At 51.3% G+C, this 17751-nt stretch overlaps 1 protein-coding gene and 1 pseudogene across 1 annotated transcript in view; one reads left to right on the top strand and one right to left on the bottom strand.

Moving 5' to 3' along the window:
* The window catches only part of MRPS12 (mitochondrial ribosomal protein S12), a 793384-nt gene that overhangs the window by 448791 nt on the left and 326842 nt on the right, over window positions 1-17751 (bottom strand). The window lies entirely within an intron of this gene.
* LOC147692677 (ADP/ATP translocase 2 pseudogene) lies at window positions 12035-12927 on the top strand (annotated as a pseudogene).

The following is a 17751-nucleotide window of genomic DNA, read 5'->3' on the forward strand; positions in this document are numbered from 1 at the left end:
CCACCACAGGGGGACGGTCCTTCTCCTACCTCGCCGCCAAGACATGGAACTCTCTCCCCACCCACCTCCGCCTGACCCAGGACCACCTCGCCTTCAGGAAGCAACTCAAGACCTGGTTGTTCGAGCAGTAGCAGATCCCCCCCCCCCCCCCAGCGTCTTGAGACCCTCTGGGTAAGTAGTGCGCTATATAAATACGATGATTGATTGATTGATTGACCTTGTAACTGTTTACGCACTCTATTGCATATGGTTACACATTTTGAACATATATTTGTTGATTACTGATTACTATTTATTATTTAGACTCTATTAGACTACTGTTACACAACTTTAAAATTTATATTTATTATGGCTTCACAAGGAGGGTTAAATACGCCTGTTCCTTTTTTACCTCGCCCGGGCGAACCATTAATTAAATGGCCTGATTGGATGGTGTATTTCTTAAATTACATAGAGGCTTTGGAGGAGGAACAAAACGATGCTTTTCCACAATCTAGGAAGAAGAAAATGCTCCTGCATAGTCTCGGACCGGAAGGCAATAGGGTATTTAACCAGATGGAGAAAAAAGTAAGACCTTCTGATAGTACTAGTGTATTCCTTAACGCTCTGGAGGATTTAGATGCTCACTACAATCCTCCAGTTTGCGTAGGGATAAGCAGATTTGAGTTTTTTAAAAGGAAGCAGAGTAAATCCGAGTCTGTTGAAGATTATGTATCCTCATTAAAAAAAATGGCCATTAATTGTGAGTTTGGCACTCTCCACGATAGCTTAATTAGAGATCAGCTAGTGATGCAGAGTAATAACACTTCTATTCAGGAAAAGTTATGGACTTGTGGAGATGCCCCTCTTAATGAGATTTTTGCTATAATAAGGAAAGCGGAAATGTCGAAGAGGTGTGCCAAGGTCGCTCTTAAGGACAATGATAAAGAAGACAGTTTATCTGTCAATAGAGTTTCACAAAGCCATTTTAAGGATAGTGTAGGTTCTTCTTCCTCTTCGCATAAAAGAAGTGCAGATGTATCCTTTAAAAATAAGTCTGACAGAATTCCTATCTGTTACAAATGTGGTTACAGTGGTCACTACACGAGCGACCCAAAGTGTCCAGCTTTAAAATCCAAATGCAATTTCTGCAATAAGGTTGGCCATTTTACTAAAACTTGTAAGTTTAAACCTAACAAGGAGGAAGAGTCTATCAAGTGTATTGAAGAATCTAATCAATCTAATGCTGATAACTTTGACTCTTCTAGTGATGATAGTATTTTTTTAAAAATAGAATTGCTACCCCCTGAAGATGTCATGGAGGGTGGGGTAAAATGGAATGTCAGTAGTAATGTTTCCCTACTAGTATATTCCCATTAGTACTTTTTGAACACTCAGAATAAACCTTACCACCTGCTTCCGGTTATTTGAACATTACACGCGCATTTTGTTATCTGTTTCTAGATTAATAGTATATATATCATCTTTCAATTCCTTTAGTCTTAAACAATCCACACGCTCTGGTTAACAGATGAAAATTCCTGCTCGTTTCAGGAGTTAGGTAATGTAAAATTGAATATGTTTTTTGCTGTTGTTGTTGATTTGAGGGGGTAGATGTGGGTTTACCATTGTGTTGCTTATTAACTGAATTGTTTCGAATTGTTATTGAATTGTTTTGAATTGTTAATTTATGTAAAGTGTATTGCTTTAATTTTATTGTTAAAGTAAAGAGGGAAGATGTGGTGTCTTGCGTAATGCATCTTTCTAGTTGCCAGGTTCCATGGTAACGGGATGATGCATTGCTGGTAGATTCTAGAATGGGTGGTTGTAAGTTAGTTGAAGGGAGAGACTGACAAGGTGAAGATGTACCTGCTTGTTATCCATTAAAGACTACTTTAACTGCTACATTTTTATGATACTTCTTTACAATAACGTTTCCGTAACCGAACCGTCAGCGCATATTAATGCTTAAGAGCGCTAGGTAAAGTCACACAACGTTTTTCGTATCATTTATAAAAATATAGAACAGACATACATTTTACTCACTGTGTAGTATGTCGTAAAAATATGCCGTATTCAGGATTTGCTTGTCAAATTTCCGCAATAAACAATCCTGATTTTTTAATTGCTGAGGCAGACTCTCAATTCATCAACTGCAACGTAAAAATTCGAAAATGACAGTTCTTTTAATCATGGATTTTCCCAATAAATCTTTCCTTGAATTTCATTCAATAAAATTTTCCTTGAAAACACACGAGAGTAGTTTCCTTATCGTCGCCAATGTAGGAAAGTCGATCAACAGCAATTAATGAAGAAAGGAGACGTAGTAGTAGAGCAAAGTTTAATCCGTCCTCATAAGTTCAAAGTAGTTTACATAATGCCCCAATGCTCTCCAACAATCAACCGCCCACCAGCCCCAGACATTGAAACCCAAACATCCCAGTGAGCGAGCCTGCAAAGCTCGAATCTAAACAATATCATGACCACCATGGAGCGTGACCTCCACGAGCACAACGGAAATGTGCTCGTGGAAACCACGCTCACACAAAGCATGTATACACGTAAGAAATACAGTTACTGCAACCAAACAACCGTTCACAATCGAAACTGACCAGCCTCGCTGGATGAGCACAGACGTCAGAATAGCAAACTTAGAAGTGGTTCACACATGCAATCTACCACAAAGAAACAAAATGAAAGCATCAGCCAGCATATACCAAATATGGATGCTTGTTTTTATGATTCCAATACGACATCTGTTACCTCTGGACGCAGGCAGGAAGACTGACACCACTGAATCTCTGAAAAGCAAACAACACGGCTGAGGATTAAAGTGAAGGGCGCAGCCTTTCTGCTGCGAAGGCAGGTATATTCTGGGTGAAAGGAGAAGGGCGGGAGGGCCTGATGCCGCGTTCCATCCAACAGTTGATTATATCAAATCCTCCTCGTCCATTCTGGGGAAATGAGAATCAATTCATCTCACACCGTCTGCAGTAAGCAGAGGAATCAGAGGAAATCTATATAGGAGACCCTGTGGTAAGTGGCACAGGAAGGCACCCCCAATGAGCATAGTGGTGGGAAGTGAATTTGCTGTTCAGAGACACAGCAAAGGGGCCTATGCGTGTATATCCCAGTTGAAATGGAGATCCTATTCGTGGTCCTTCGGTGAAGGCATCAACCCACACATTTGGTAAGATCTACATTCTGTACTTGTTTCTTACTACATCTCAGTGACTGTATAGAACATAGATGCAGTTTGAGGCAAGAAATGGGGTTATCATTACTAATATGACTCAAACGCCAAGTAGCCTTGTCAGATTACATGGGAGGTGTTCTATTCTCTAGTGACAAGCTATGTCTAGCTAGGCTGGTTTCAGAATGTGTGTCAATTGTGCTTGAAGACCTCTTCCAAAAATGGAGCTCAAATACTGCATCACAAAGCAAGTGAATTACTGAATAATGTATTAATACAATTACTTAAAATTAATACAACAGACACAGTAAAACCAAATACAATTCATGGCATCAAAATAGAATTAAAAACCCATGCAACCTGTACACAGTTCAAAAGAGGTTCCATTTTGATATTTAGGGGCATATTACCAAGGGGGTTTATCTCCGCTTTTTTGGCTTTAAAAGCCAAGAAAGCGGAGATAAAATGATCTCCCTATTACGTAGCTGTCGCTAACACCAGTTAGCGACAGCTAGTAGGAGATAGCGACCATCTTGGGCCCCACTTTGCATGTCAGTGATATTTATCACTAATGACATGCAAAGTGGGCGTGCCAAGATGTTAGCGACTGGAAACAGTCGCTAACATCGCTATCTCCTATTACCAACTTTTGGAGATATTCGCGCTAAGCACGAATATCTCCAAAAGCTAACACCTGCCCTGAGCAGTTCTTAGCCATGTTATCCAATGGGAGGTGGATAACTTGGCTAAGAGCATTAGCTCGGTAATGCATGAATATCGCTGACTTTTCAGCGATATTCATGCTTTGCGGCCGATTTTTATCGCATTTGCGATAAACCTTGGTAATACCAAGGTTTATTTGCGATAAAAATCGCTGCAGCTTAGCGGTAAAGTTTTGTCTCTAACCAAGCAATAGCGATAATTATCGCTATTGCTTGGTAATATGCCCCTCAGTTCCTTGATTTACTGTGTGCCACAAGTTCCCCCTTAAGTTGATAGCTGTTATATGTATGGGTGGCAATCCTCAGACAAAGGTCGAGGGCGCCTTTACAGCAAGTGTCTACTGTGACTATGTAAGTAAATGTAACACCTGCTTTCAGTAGATGTCAGGTTTATCATACGATTATCAGTCTTGCAAGCCATCAGCTGTTTCCTCAAGCCCTTCGGCACTGGCAGGGTATAGATTGATAGCAAGTCTTACGTAATCTCTCCTGCTCCTATATATTTCAAATGATGTCCAAACGTAATGATGGATCCTCCATATGATCTGTTTCCCTTCCTCAATTATCATATGTACAATTTACGTACAATGTTCATGGGGCTATTGTGTGTCATTTCAAACTCTGTATGATCCCTGAAGTCCATCTCTATTTCGGTAGGGTGCAGGCCCAGGGCTGAATGCCTTTGTCGAAGTATCTTTGCCCCTTTACTTGCAACTCCTGCTTGCACATTGCAAGAAGCTTGATCAACAATTGATGAAGCTGGTCCCTCCATGTTTTAAGCATTGTGCCTTGATTTTGTGCCTCCAAGGGTAGCTGTAAAGTCTGGATGTGTTGAAGGGAAGAGTATGGAGTCTCGGGTTTGTTTCAGTGCCTTCCCAGAGTATGTAGGTGTCTTTCAACCTACTTTTTTTTTCGGGGGGGGGGGGGGGCATTTGATTTCCTATAGTGGTCTAGCACCAAGGGCTTGATGAATGGTGTCAATATTTTTTCTTAGTATCAAGGGAACCATTCTTGAGCAATTCTTAATACTGATCCTCTATTATAGGGGTTCGTTAGATTCGGCCAAACATCCTTTTCTTCAGGGGGTAATAATATGTATTTAACATTTTTAACTTCTGACGCTGCACCCAAAAAGCACACATTTATTGATAAGCGATTGTAATTAGTCCAAAACTTTGACAGGAAGTTCATCTTTATTAATTCTTCCACGTCCTGAGAAAGTATTTCCTCCCAACTGTTACCTGGCTAATAGAAAGCAAATTATTTCAAAGAGATGTTGTATGCCTAGAATCATAGTTATAAAGCAAGTATTGAACAATTATCCTAGCCCACTGCAGAGGAGAGACAGCACCGATTTCTTTTTTACCAAAAACAATCAAAGAGAATATTGCATTTTGTTAGGAAACTGTAAACTCCACACTTCCCCCAGTAAAATAAATCAGATATTAATTGAGCTAACAAACTGGGGTAGAACATGTTAACATCCGAGAAAAATGAAACTTTGTTTAACACATCCGTACATTATTACCCTTAGCCTTAACTTACTGTTTTGGTGGTTTGATGGTGAGTTTAAAGAGCATGAGTGCTAGAGTTTGGAGTCCAGTCTACTAAAACTCTGTAAAATAAAATATTTTCTCTTGACATTTTACCTAAACTCTTGCCTTCAGAATACACTAAAACGTGTTTACAAAGGAACCACCATTCCAATTAAAAGCCTTCAGTGCATCCACAGAGAGGTAGTCTATTTTTTCTCTTTAAATGTTACCTTGGGGGGCGTGGCCAAGATGGCGGGGTGAGCGGACGCTTCCTCCCGTAGCTCCTCCGGCCCGGCTCAGCTCGAGCCCCGATTTCTGCGCTTCTCTCCCCCCGCAGCTGCTTTGCGGGTGAGAGGGCTGTGCCGGAGTTCCTGGTGCACCTATTGATACTACTTTGACTCCTATCGCCCCGGGGGAAGTACCCCGAAAGTTGGCCCAAAGTTCGGAGCACGGAAGAGAGCCTGGGAGGCGGAGCGTATTGCAGTGCTGTCCAGGCGCCTCGGCTGGGCCTGGTGCTGAAAGCTGCCGCCATCTTCTCCCTGAGGAGCTGGAGCTGGCGACCTCCACCCGTGCCTTTGGCGGGCGGGTGCCCACCTTCGCCTTGGCTCCTGACCTACTTTCCCCAGGGGTGCGCTGCTGAGAGACCCTGACTCTGGCCCCCGATTGTCACCCTGGTCGGTACAACGACTGTCTCGCCCCGGCCTGAGCCGCCATTTTGTCGCTTGTGACGCAGCACCCTTGTCTTCGGCAGGGTCTCACATCTGGTGCCCACGAGCGACTGGACGCACCTACGGCGGCCGGCCCTGAACCTTGCCCACTGCAGCGGCCACGATGACCGGGAGAGGAGGCTCGAAAAGGGGTGACCGCACTCTGCCGGACATGCTCAGCAGAGCCCAGCAGCTGAGGGACAGGACGCAGCCGTCGCCGGGGTCCTCCCGGGCCTCGGCAGAAGCAACTGGAGGCAAACCGCCGGTCACGAGGTCCTTTATGGAGGACTTATTTAGCTCCCTCAAGGACGACTTCCAGACGCTAAAGAAGGAAGTAGCCAGCGAGGTCCGAGAAGTGCGCAGGGAGGTGGAGGGCCTTGGCGAGCGTGTTGACACGGTGGAAACGGCGGCCCAGCGCCGTGATGAGGAGATAGTCCATCTCCAGCAGGACGTTCTCCGTCTCCGAGAGCAGTGTGTCGAGCTCCAGGCCCACTCTGAGGACCTCGAGAACAGGTCCAGACGGAACAACATCCGGGTGCGGGGTGTCCCATCTGCGGACGAGGGGACGGATCTAGTGGCCTATCTACAGGACTTGTTCCGAGAGATTTTGGGAGAAGATGCAGAATTCCCGATCCGCATAGATAGAGCGCATAGAGTGGGCCGACAGCGCCAGTCATCAGCACCCCCACCGGACATTCTGGCGTTCCTGCCTGACTTCCCCTTGAAGGAGCGCATCATGGCAGAGGCCCGCAGGAAGCAGCCTTTAACTTTTAGAGAGCGGCCTGTGGCGCTCTACCAGGACCTGTCCGCCATCACGCTGCAGAAGCGCAGGTCCTTCCGGATAGCTACGGACTTTCTGCAGGAGCATGAGACGCCCTACTCCTGGGGTCACCCCTTCCGCCTCATCTTTAGATGGAACGGAGTGTTACACCAGCTGCGCTCCCTCCAAGATATCTGCGGGGTGTTGGGACTCACGGCCACGGAGGAAGACGGAGCGACGCCCACATGGAGACGCTCGGAGGGACGGAGCCGGCGGAGATCGACGAGGAGACAGTCGTCGGCGACTGCGAGTCGCCCTGATTCCCCTACCATCAGGGCGGATATGGAGGAAGCCCTGAGAACGGCGGCCAGGACCTTGCCTGAATCCAACGGCGTGGCCTTGACGGCCTAACTTCACTCCGGGGGGAGAGATGCTTAGCCTCTACGATGCTGGGTTGGGGCTGGGGGTTGGGAGGGAACGGTTGGAGGTGAGTGGCTGAACGTCCACTTGATTGGTTTCTACAGACTTGCCCGTTTGGGCTGGACTGAGACAATGGGGTGTTTTTATTTGTTTGTGGTTTTGGCTAGTTGCCATGGGTTGGTTTTGGGAGGGCTTAAGAGTTGTTTTGTTGTTGGTGGGGTCCCGTCCGATATTGCCCAAGCACGCGTGAGGCCGGTCTTGGCCTTCCCTGCGCGTCTGCCCCGCGCGCCCCCTCCGCTGATCCCTCGCTTGCTGCACAGCGCTTCGAGTCCCTGGGGGAGATGCCATCCTTGAAAGTGGTGACCCTTAATGTTAAGGGTCTGAACAATCCCGTGAAGCGCAGGGCGATCCTATCCTTATTAGAAGGGACGCAAGCGGACATATGCCTTTTGCAGGAAACTCATCTGCTACCCAAAGATTGTCATAGGCTGCGCTCTGCCAAGTTCCCCACCCAATTCTTCTCTTCGGCAGCGACCAAGACTGCAGGCGTAGCCATTCTTTTAGCTAGCTCTTTCAGGGACGAGGTATTGTACAAATATGCCGAGCAAAAGGGGAGGCTCCTAGCGTATCGCATGCGGCTTGGGGGTATTGCCTTCACGGTTGGCTCCGTTTACAGCCCGAATGATCACCAGGATCGTTTCTTGGAATCAGTGTTGGTGGACGTCACTGCCTCGCCCGATCGCCATGTTGTCTTGGGGGGCGACCTGAACATTGTCTTCGACTCGGCTATGGATAGGTTTGCCCAGCGCTCCCCACAGACGGGGGAGCTTTCCCGTGTGGTGCAAGACCGGATAGCAGAGATGGATCTACATGACCTCTGGCGCGCTATGCACCCCACCGATAGGGACTATTCCTATTTCTCCCACGCGCACCGCACTTATTCGCGGTTGGACTATCTCCTGGTGAGTGGACCGCTACGCACGGCCGCCACGGCGGCGGACATCGGGGTCTTGTCCCTGTCCGATCATGCACCGGTTTCCGGCGTCTTTGCATGGCCGGCGACCTCCCCCTCCAGAGGGTTGTGGCGGCTTCGGGATACTCTTCTGCATAAGAAGTCGGTCGTGAAACGAGTGGAGGAGGTCATTCACGACTATCTGGTCCACAATGGCAACTCCGACACGTCTCAAGCGACGCAGTGGGCGGCATTGAAGGCGGTCCTCAGGGGGGAATTTATCTCCATCTCCTCGGCCGAGAACAGGGAGCGGCAATGTAAGAGGGACGAACTGACTGCGCAGGTCAGGGAACTTGAGCAGGTTCACTGCCGAACGGGGGCTCCTCGAGTTTGGAGGCAGTTGAAAGCGGCGAGGAAACTCCTCTCTGCCCTGGACCTAGATTGAGCGGAATATGCGGCGTTGCGTCTGAAGCATGCCTTTTACACGGGCGGGGACAGGTGCGGTAAGCTCCTGGCCCATCGGCTCAGGGCTGCGCAGCAACGCATTGTGGTGAAGGAGCTAGTGGGTGCAGACGGGGTTTCTGTTTCCGGTGACGCGGAGGTGGCGGACTCCTTTCGTAGCTTCTACGAGGCGTTATACGCCGCGGAACCCTCCTCGCTGAGGGACGCTGAGGATTATCTGGAGTCTGTGACCCTCCCGGTACTAGAGCCCGCCCAGGCGGACCACCTAGAGAGGAACATCCATGTGGAGGAGGTCATCTCCGCTATAGCACGATTGAAACACGGTAAAGCCCCAGGCCCGGATGGCTACACAGCCTTGTTCTACAAGACCTTCTGTTCCGCGGTGGCGCCTATCCTGGCTCGCCTGTTCAACTCCTTCTCCGAACCGGGGGCTATCCCGCCGGACCTTCTTTCCGCGACTGTGTCGGTTATTCCGAAACCCGGGAAAGATCGGACCCTGTGTGGTTCTTATAGGCCTATTTCGCTTCTGAATGTTGATCTTAAGCTCTACACGGGGATCCTAGCGGCCAGACTTGGACTGCACCTACCGGGCCTGGTGGAGGTGGACCAGGCTGGCTTTGTACCCGGTAGACAGACAGTTGACAACACCAAGAGGGTGACGCACATACTAGAAAAGGCCTCGCGGGTCCCGGGGGAGCGGATGTTACTGTCGGTCGATGCGGAGAAGGCCTTTGATAGAGTTCATTGGCCGTACCTTGAGCTGGTTCTCGGGAAACTGGGAATCGGCGAGAAGTTCCGCACCATGGTCTTCAATTGCTATAAAAGGCCGTCAGCATCGGTGCGGGTCAATGGGCACAGCTCTAGTAGTTTTGTCATTGAGCGCGGCACGAGACAGGGCTGCCCCCTCTCGCCGCTTTTGTTCGCCCTCTACATGGAGCCGTTTGCCCAGAGGATACGCGATAATCCGGACGCTATTGGGGTTAAGATGGGTCAGTATACCCATACTGTTAGCCTTTATGCGGACGATGTCCTGTTGACCCTGGATGACCCCAGGAGGTCACTCCCTGCTTGCGTCCAGGAATTGAACGCCTTTGCACGCGTGGCCGGCTTTAAAATGAATATGGCCAAATCGGCTGCCCTGGACGTGTCGCTCGCCGCGGACACCAGGAGAGACCTTCAGCGTCTCTTCCCCATGCAGTGGTCCTCATCCACGGTGCCATACCTGGGGATCCTGCTGGCGCCTTCGCTGCCTGAAATGGTCAAAGCAAATGACTCTTCCCTTAGCAAGAAGATTAAGGAGGAACTCGGCCGGTGGAACAAGGGCCTGCTCTCGTGGCTGGGCCGTATCGCAGCGGTGAAGATGACGGTGCTGCCTCAGATCTTGTACCTTTTTCGCGCTCTACCTCTCCAGCCCCCTGTGGGTTGGATACAGCAAGTGCAGGCTGACATCTCCCGTTTCGTGTGGCAAGGCCGCAGGCCTCGGATGAAGAGAGTTCTCTCCACGCTTGCTCCGGAGGCGGGGGGTCTTGGTATCCCGGATCTCCGGAAGTATTTTCAGGCGGCGCAACTCCGATACTTGGTGGAATGGAGCAGGTGGGAATCTGACAAGCACTGGCTCTTTCAGGATCAGGCGGTAGTGGGACGTGCCCTTCAGGAGGTTCCGTTCCTGCGGCGCGCACATCGCCCGGCTAACCTCTACGCCTCCTTTGTCACCCGGGTTCCCCTGCGGGTGTGGGATGCGGTTTGCGAGCTCCGCGAGCTAACTACCTTCCCATCACCGTTTACACCCATAGTTGGTAACCCGGACTTCACTCCGGGCCTAGAGCCGGGAGCTTTTTCCCACTGGGTGAGTGCCGGTTGCAGGGCACTTTTTCAGATTTATGGGCCGGAGGGCGTGCTTCCTTTCCAGCAACTTCGACAGGAATTTGGTCTGACGGAGGTAGACAGATTGCGCTACATGCAGGTCCGCCACTGGGCTCTCCAACCCCAGGTGCGCGACGTCGCAGCCCGTCAAATCACTCCTTACGAGCGGTGGCTATTGACCCGGACCTCGGATGCCAAGCTTATTTCCGATCTATATAAATTTCTCCAACCCCCGACGTTTCATTTCCATAATCCGGGGAGGGAGCGCTGGCACAGGGAGTTGGGCAGGACCCTGAGCCACAAGGAGTGGGACAAGATCGCATATCGGGCGAGGCACTCTGCATACCACACTGGGCTGACGGAGACCTTTACTAAGGTGTCCACCTACTGGTATTACACCCCGGAGAGGCTCTATGAGATGCACAAACTCACCGACAAGGGATGTTGGCGGGGCTGCGGACAGGAGGGTACTCTATCGCACATTCTTTGGGATTGCCCGGTACTGACTGCTTACTGGAAAGAGGTTCTGGATGAGGTGGATAGACACTTTGAGATTGAGCTGCCGCGCTTCCCGGCGTATGTCTTGCTAGGCCTTCCCAACGACTTAATGTATCCGCTGAAGTCCCGCAGGGGTAGGCAGATTGCTATTGCGCTAGGCTCCGCGGTCCAAAATATCCTTGTCCACTGGCGCACCTCCACTGCCCCCTCCATCACTGGTTGGCTACATAGACTCTGGCAGGTACTGGGTATGGAGAAGATGTCGCTTACAGTGGCTGGAAATGTGGATCAGTTTGAGGAGCTCTGGCAACCCTTCCTGGCACTGCTGTCTACAGAATTCCAGGAGCTCACATGTCCGAGGTACCTGCGCCTTCTTAGGCTGACGCCACCGGCGGCCCCGGCGGATTAGGAGGGATGGGGCTGGGGGAATTAGGGGTTGGGGGTAGGCTGTTTGGGGCGGATGCTTTTATTGCGGGCTATTGGACGGGGATGTTGGGGTGTTGTTTTCTTCTCTTTTTTTTTCTGGGGGCGGGGGGCTTGGAGGGATTGCGTTGTGTTTTGCTATGTTGCAGGAAGCTACTCGCTCTTAGCTTGGGTTGGGAGGTCGGGGAACATAGGAGGGTGGTGTGCACTACCTTACTGCCTTACAGCTGATGCCTTCCCTTCCCCTCCTGGACCACCGACCTTCCCCCTTTCGACCAGGACTGCTGCAACATGCCTCTTTTTCTTTTCATTGTACTGTATGTAACCTTGACCTCCTACTCCCCTTCCCCATGTTTTTTCGTTTAATAAAAATGCTTTAAACATAAATGTTACCTTGGTACTGTCGACTTTCCATGTAAAATGAGTCACTTGAGCCCAGCCGTTGGACCTGTAGACCCCAAACCATCCGGGGTAAAATAAAGTGTTCTGTATAACTCAGTAATGATTACCAGCCCTTACCATGCCAGAAATGGTTATTTCCTTTGCCAAGGACTTTGTGGCCGGCGGAGTGGCCGCAGCCATCTCCAAGACCGCAGTGGCACCTATCGAGAGGGTCAAGCTGTTGCTTCAGGTCCAACATGCTAGTAAGCAGATCACCGTGGACAAGCAATACAAGGGAATCATGGACTGTTTGACCCATATACCCAAGGAGCAGGGTTTCCTCTCTTTCCGGCGCGGTAACCTGGCCAACGCCATCAGGTACTTCCCAACCCAGGCCCTCAACTTTGCATTCAACGACAAGTACAAGCAGAACTTCCCGGGCAACATGGACAAGAGAACCCAGTTCTGGTGTTATTTCACTGGTAACTTGGTATCCGGTGGCGCTGCTGGGGCCACTTCTCTGTGCTTCGTCTATCCTCTGGACTTTGCCCATACCGGTCTGGCTGCCGATGTAGGAAAGCCGGAGCAGACCGAGAGTTCAAGGGTCTGGGTGACTGTCTCGTTAAGATCTTCAGGTCGGATGGCCTCAAGGCGCTTTACCAGGGGTTCAACATGTCTGTGCAGGGTATCATCATCTACAGAGCGGCCTACTTCAGCATCTACAACACGGCTAAAGGAATGTTGCCCGATCCCAAGATTACTCATATCGTCAGTTGTATGATTGTCCAGTCAGTGACAACAGTGGAAGGATTCACTTCCTATCCATTCAACACGGTTCGACGTCGTATGATGATGCATTCTGGCAGAAAAGCTGCGGATATCATGTATTCTGGAACCATCGAATGCTGGAAAAAGATTGCTCTTGAAGAAGGTTCCAAGGCTTTCTTCGAGGGTGCCTGGTGTAATGTTCTCCGAGGGATGGGGGGTGCTTTTGTGCTGGTCATTTACGAAGAGTTGAAGAAAGTAATCTAAAACTCCAGCTGGCATGGCATGCTGTAAAATGTGAATGAGAGGACACAAAGAAATCCGGTTCTGTGCAGTGCATGCTATGGCCCCAAGGCTTCTGCTGATTATTCACCCTTCTGTTGATTCACTCAATAAACAAAACATGTAAACGTAAATCAGTTTTAGAAATAATTTCTATTATATAATTAACCCTTTAGGTGCTGCGCACGTTCACCGGCCAACGGCCCCACTATCTCGGGAGTGCTGCCGTCGGCCGTTGAACGTTCGAACGGCACCTGCGCAATGGAACGTCCAGCACTGGAGCTGGACGTTCCATAGCAGCTATGAGGTTAATCAATCAAAGTGTGACATCAATTATAATTCAAAGGACATGTATAATTACCGTCATCAAATGAAACGTTTTAAGCTTGATACAGCTCAATTTGTAACATAAACACAAATCCACATGTTAGAAGACATTAACACATGACCCAATGCATTTCGGGTTATAGGAAACCTTTCTTCAGGGGTACATACGGAAAAGTCACATCAGAATAATACAATGATGAGCAGTGGGTAGCTGCCTTCCTCTGGAACTACAGAAATAAAAGAACAAAGAAATATGTCACTATTCATTTGAGTTTTGGTGGCTGGATCACATTATAAATTCCTTCCCAGCACATGATGAGCCAATTATAAATTAAGTGTCATCTGTAATCATCCTGCTGACATCGCCATATTTCCCGCAATGCAGTGCTAATTCCTGAGTCAGGGGAACACCACGCACCTAACTGTGGCATTTTGGTGCTTCCGCGTGGCCCTCCTGCCGAGTTCTCCACCTTGTGGCTGGCGAGGGGCCTCTGCTCTGTGTCTCATCCCGTGCCTCCTCTGGAACTCCATCCTCTTCTGCGGCTTCTGCAGGCCGATGCTGCCGCTCCGGACCTGTCGCTGACACCCGCGGTGAGTCGCGCCGCTGCTGGGGGGGTCTGCCGGTGGGGCTGGGGGGTCGCTCGCTGGGCGGCCGGTACTGGTGGTGCTGCGGCCTGGCTGCAACTTGGTGCTTTTACTCGGCTTCCCGTAGACACGTGTGCCGCCTGTGGGAGCGGTGCACCCCCCTCGCCTCCTCCACTGGTATTGCCCCCCCGACTGGTGTCGGCCGCTGTGCCCTGCCTGCCTCCTGCTGCGCGGCGCCACGGGAGACTGCCTGACGGCGTGGCCGCGCTACCCTGAGCGCTCCGCTTTGCCTCATCACTGTGGCCTACCTTCTGCTCACGGCCCCTGGCTTTGAGGCCTGTTTCCGAGGCTTATCCCCACCCATCCCTGCTGCATTGCACAACACCTCTGCCGGCCGGTGGCTCCCCTGCCCATGGACGGGCTCTCCTGCTGTTGGGGCGCCCCGGCGATTTGCTGCTCTGTTACCGGGGAGTCCTTTCTTGGTTGGACCCCCCCGGTGTGCTGCTTATTAGGCGGTGTGATCACATACGGCGCCTGGGACTGGTTGTCATCCTCGCACCTACTGCTGCCCTGGTGTTCCGGGGTGCCTGACATTTGCCCCTACGGCCTGCTGCCCTGCCCTGGGCCTTCCACTTTGCAGCGGCCTGTTGCTGGCCGGGGGCCTTCCTCGCTTACGGCTGGGGGTGTGATACCATCACCGCCTCGCTTCTCCTGATTCTGGGGCCCCCTGATACTGCGTGTCACTCCTCCTGCCTGGCGGGGGCGGCCTGGTGTACGGGGAGTGGGCTGTCCTGTTGCCTGTGCCTGCTCGGAGTGACCCGCACCGGGCAGTAGTCTGGCCCCGTGCCCCTCTGCTCTTGCCGGTGGCTGCTGGGATTCGGCCTGTACAACTGCCTCCTTCGCCTGTCTCTGACTGCCAGCTGGGTCTCACACTGCGCTGGTGGGAGTGTGTCTGACAACCTGCTGGTGCCCCCTCCCCTCAGCTTCCAGGACAGCGTTTCTTGATGGACTCCGTGCTACTGGTTGCTGGCTGCCCTTGTGACACTCCACATCTCTAGCAAGTGCTCCTCCCTGAGGGCTAACGCGCCCATCAGTGTTACGCCTCGCCATGGGGAAATCCGACCCGAGGCAGCCCAAAATCGCCTTTGAACTCCCGAGATCCTCCCGCCAGGACGCCGCAGGCTCAGACAGAGCCGACTCCGCTGGGATGGCGGATCCACCCCCGAGCCGTGACGACGACCTCAGGGCTGTTATGCTTGATGTTAAGTCGACCGTCACTGGCATCGCTTCTCAGCTTGTATTGTATTGTAAGAATACTTGTTAAGCGCGGTTGCTGCCCGTAGGCGTCCAAGCGCTGAGTTGAAGCAGGAAAGTGACGGGAGGGGAGCTAGGGTGTATTGGATTTGGCAAACAGCAGTGTCTTTAGGTTTTTACGGAATGAGAGGAGGTCTGGGTTGGACCGGAGTGAGATGGGGAGAGCATTCCAGAGCTTGGCGGTGTTCAGAGAGAACAGCCTACCACCAGACCTGGCTCGCTTCACTCTGGGGACAACAGCGAGGAACGCCTCCATCGACCGAAGGTTCCTGTTAGGGTGGTAAGGGGTGATAAGGTCGGTGTTAATGGCTGGGCCCGTTTTCCAGAAGGCGCGGTGCGCCAAGCACAGCGCCTTAAAGGACACTCTCTGCCTCAATGGCAGCCAGTGGAGACTTTTTAGAGCAGGTCTGGCTGACTGGGTGCGCGGAATTTCCAGCAAGGTGCGTGCTGCGCAGTTTTGAACAACCTGCAGTTTTTGGAGGGTCATCTCCGGTGCCCCCTCGTATAGGGCATTGTTCGAGTCCAGGCGAGACTGGATGAGACCTTGACCAACTATCCGCTTGTTTGGACTCCGTCAAGGCTCGGTTTGACTCCCACGACCGCAGACTTCTCCATGTGGAATCCAGGGTATCTGACGCCGAGGACGCAGCCACCCAAGACAGGCAGAAGTTGTCTCAGATGGATAAGATCTTGGCTGTCATTCGGGAGAAGAATGAGGACTTGGAGGCCCGCTCCCGTCGGAGCAACCTTCGCATCACAGGCCTTCCCGAGTCCACCAACATTTCCAAGATGAAGGACTTTATTGAACAGCTCCTCAGAGAACTCTTTGGTTAGGTCCTATCCTCGTTCTTTGTGGGAGTGTGCCCACCGCTCTCTGGGCCCGCGCCCCGGCCCTGGCCTGCCTCCCCGACCTATTGTGGCAAAGATCCTGAACTTCCAAGACCGTGATGCCATTCTTCGGGCTGCTCGTGACAGGGGCGCCATCACACACCAGGGCAAATCCCTTTCTTTTTATCCAGATTATACTTTGACAGTTCAGGCCGCCAGGAGGGAGTTTTTGCCGGCGAAGCGCATCCTTCAGAAGCATGAAGTCTCCTACTCCTTAGCAAACACTGCAAAGCTAAGGGTTCGGCAGGGCTCCAAGACACTTTTTTTCCCGACCCACGTGAGGCCCTTGCTTTTGCTAAGAGATTGGACAGGGAATCCAGGTCTTCCCCTCCTAAATCTCTACACGTGGCAGCCGATCGCTTGAGTGACAATGATTAATCTGTGCGGACAATGGTTCTTCTCCTGCTTTCACATTTGACCTGTTTATGATGTCGCTTTCTTATTGTTGCTTGGCCACCCTGCTTCTTCGCAGGGGTGTCCGCCGAGTCCTGCCATGTCTCCACCGTGATGATTCCCATTTTTCACTCTGTGTTGTCCTCTCCCAGTTGGGGGACCCCTGGGTGGTGTGGTTGGTTTTCTCAACCTGATTGGGGGGTTGGTGTGGGAGTGGGGTGGGGGGGTTGTTTCCTTGGTGGGGTCAGTGAGGGTCCAGGCTGCAAATCCCTTGGGCGGCACGGATGGTCTCTCAACCTGTTTTGGGAGTTGGTGTGGGAGCGGGGTGGTTGGGTTCTTTCCTGTTTGGGTTGGTGGGTAGGGATGGGATAGGGTGGTTGAGCCACTTCTTGTTCGGTCTTTGTCCTTGCTCTGTCCTCCTTGCACAGCTCTGTTTAAAATTGCCTATTTGTACTTGCGAATTACCTTGCTGCTGCACTATGTTTTCTGTGATACACCGTTAAGTCTCTACTGTCTCGCATTTGCACTGTCCAGAGTACTCCATTGTGCGCTGCTCCATATTTCTTCCAGATTGTACTGTTTAGCAATGCTTTGCTGCCCTATTCAGAGCCTCAATGGTGCCACTGCCTTTTTTTTGGTTCACGCCCCCCCTATTGCCTGGCGCGCGGGGCGCTACGGCCTTCTTCTCCTGTGCTGTGCCCTCTTTGCCAGGTCGGCTTGTTAGTTGCTCATACTCCCCCTTACGGCGCTCTGTCGCTGGCGACCCATGGAGGGTGCTTCCTACTTCTCTGGGCTGCTCCTCATTTGCGTTCACCCCTTCTATCCTTTGATCCCCTAGCCCCCAACATGTGCCATGTAGGTTGGCGCTGCCTGTCGTCCGCTCTGCGGTGTGTCGATCCCCCCCCTCCCCTTATGGCTGACATGATCTGTTGGACATGGAATGTCCGTGGCCTTAATGATTTCCGCACGGCTCGCTTGATGCATGCCCATCTACAGCGCCACCGGGTGGACATATGCCTTTTACAGGAGACGCACCTGCTTCCCAGTTCTGTTTCCAGACTCCAATCTCGCCACTGGGGGGAATCCCACTCTTCCACCTACTCATCTTATGCTAGGGTCGTCTCAATCCTGTTGTGTTGCGGTCTTCATTGGCAAACATCCCGGGCTCTTTTAGATCCGGAGGGAAGATATGTTATTCTTCATGGTTAACTATTGGCCAGCCTGTTACTATTGCTGCGGTTTACGACGATCCAGAGTTCTTTCATCATGTCTGGCATCTAATCTCCTCCTGCGGTTGTGCTG

The sequence above is a fragment of the Lissotriton vulgaris genome, chromosome 9 (assembly GCF_964263255.1).
Source record: "Lissotriton vulgaris chromosome 9, aLisVul1.2, whole genome shotgun sequence".
NCBI lineage: Eukaryota > Metazoa > Chordata > Amphibia > Caudata > Salamandridae > Lissotriton > Lissotriton vulgaris.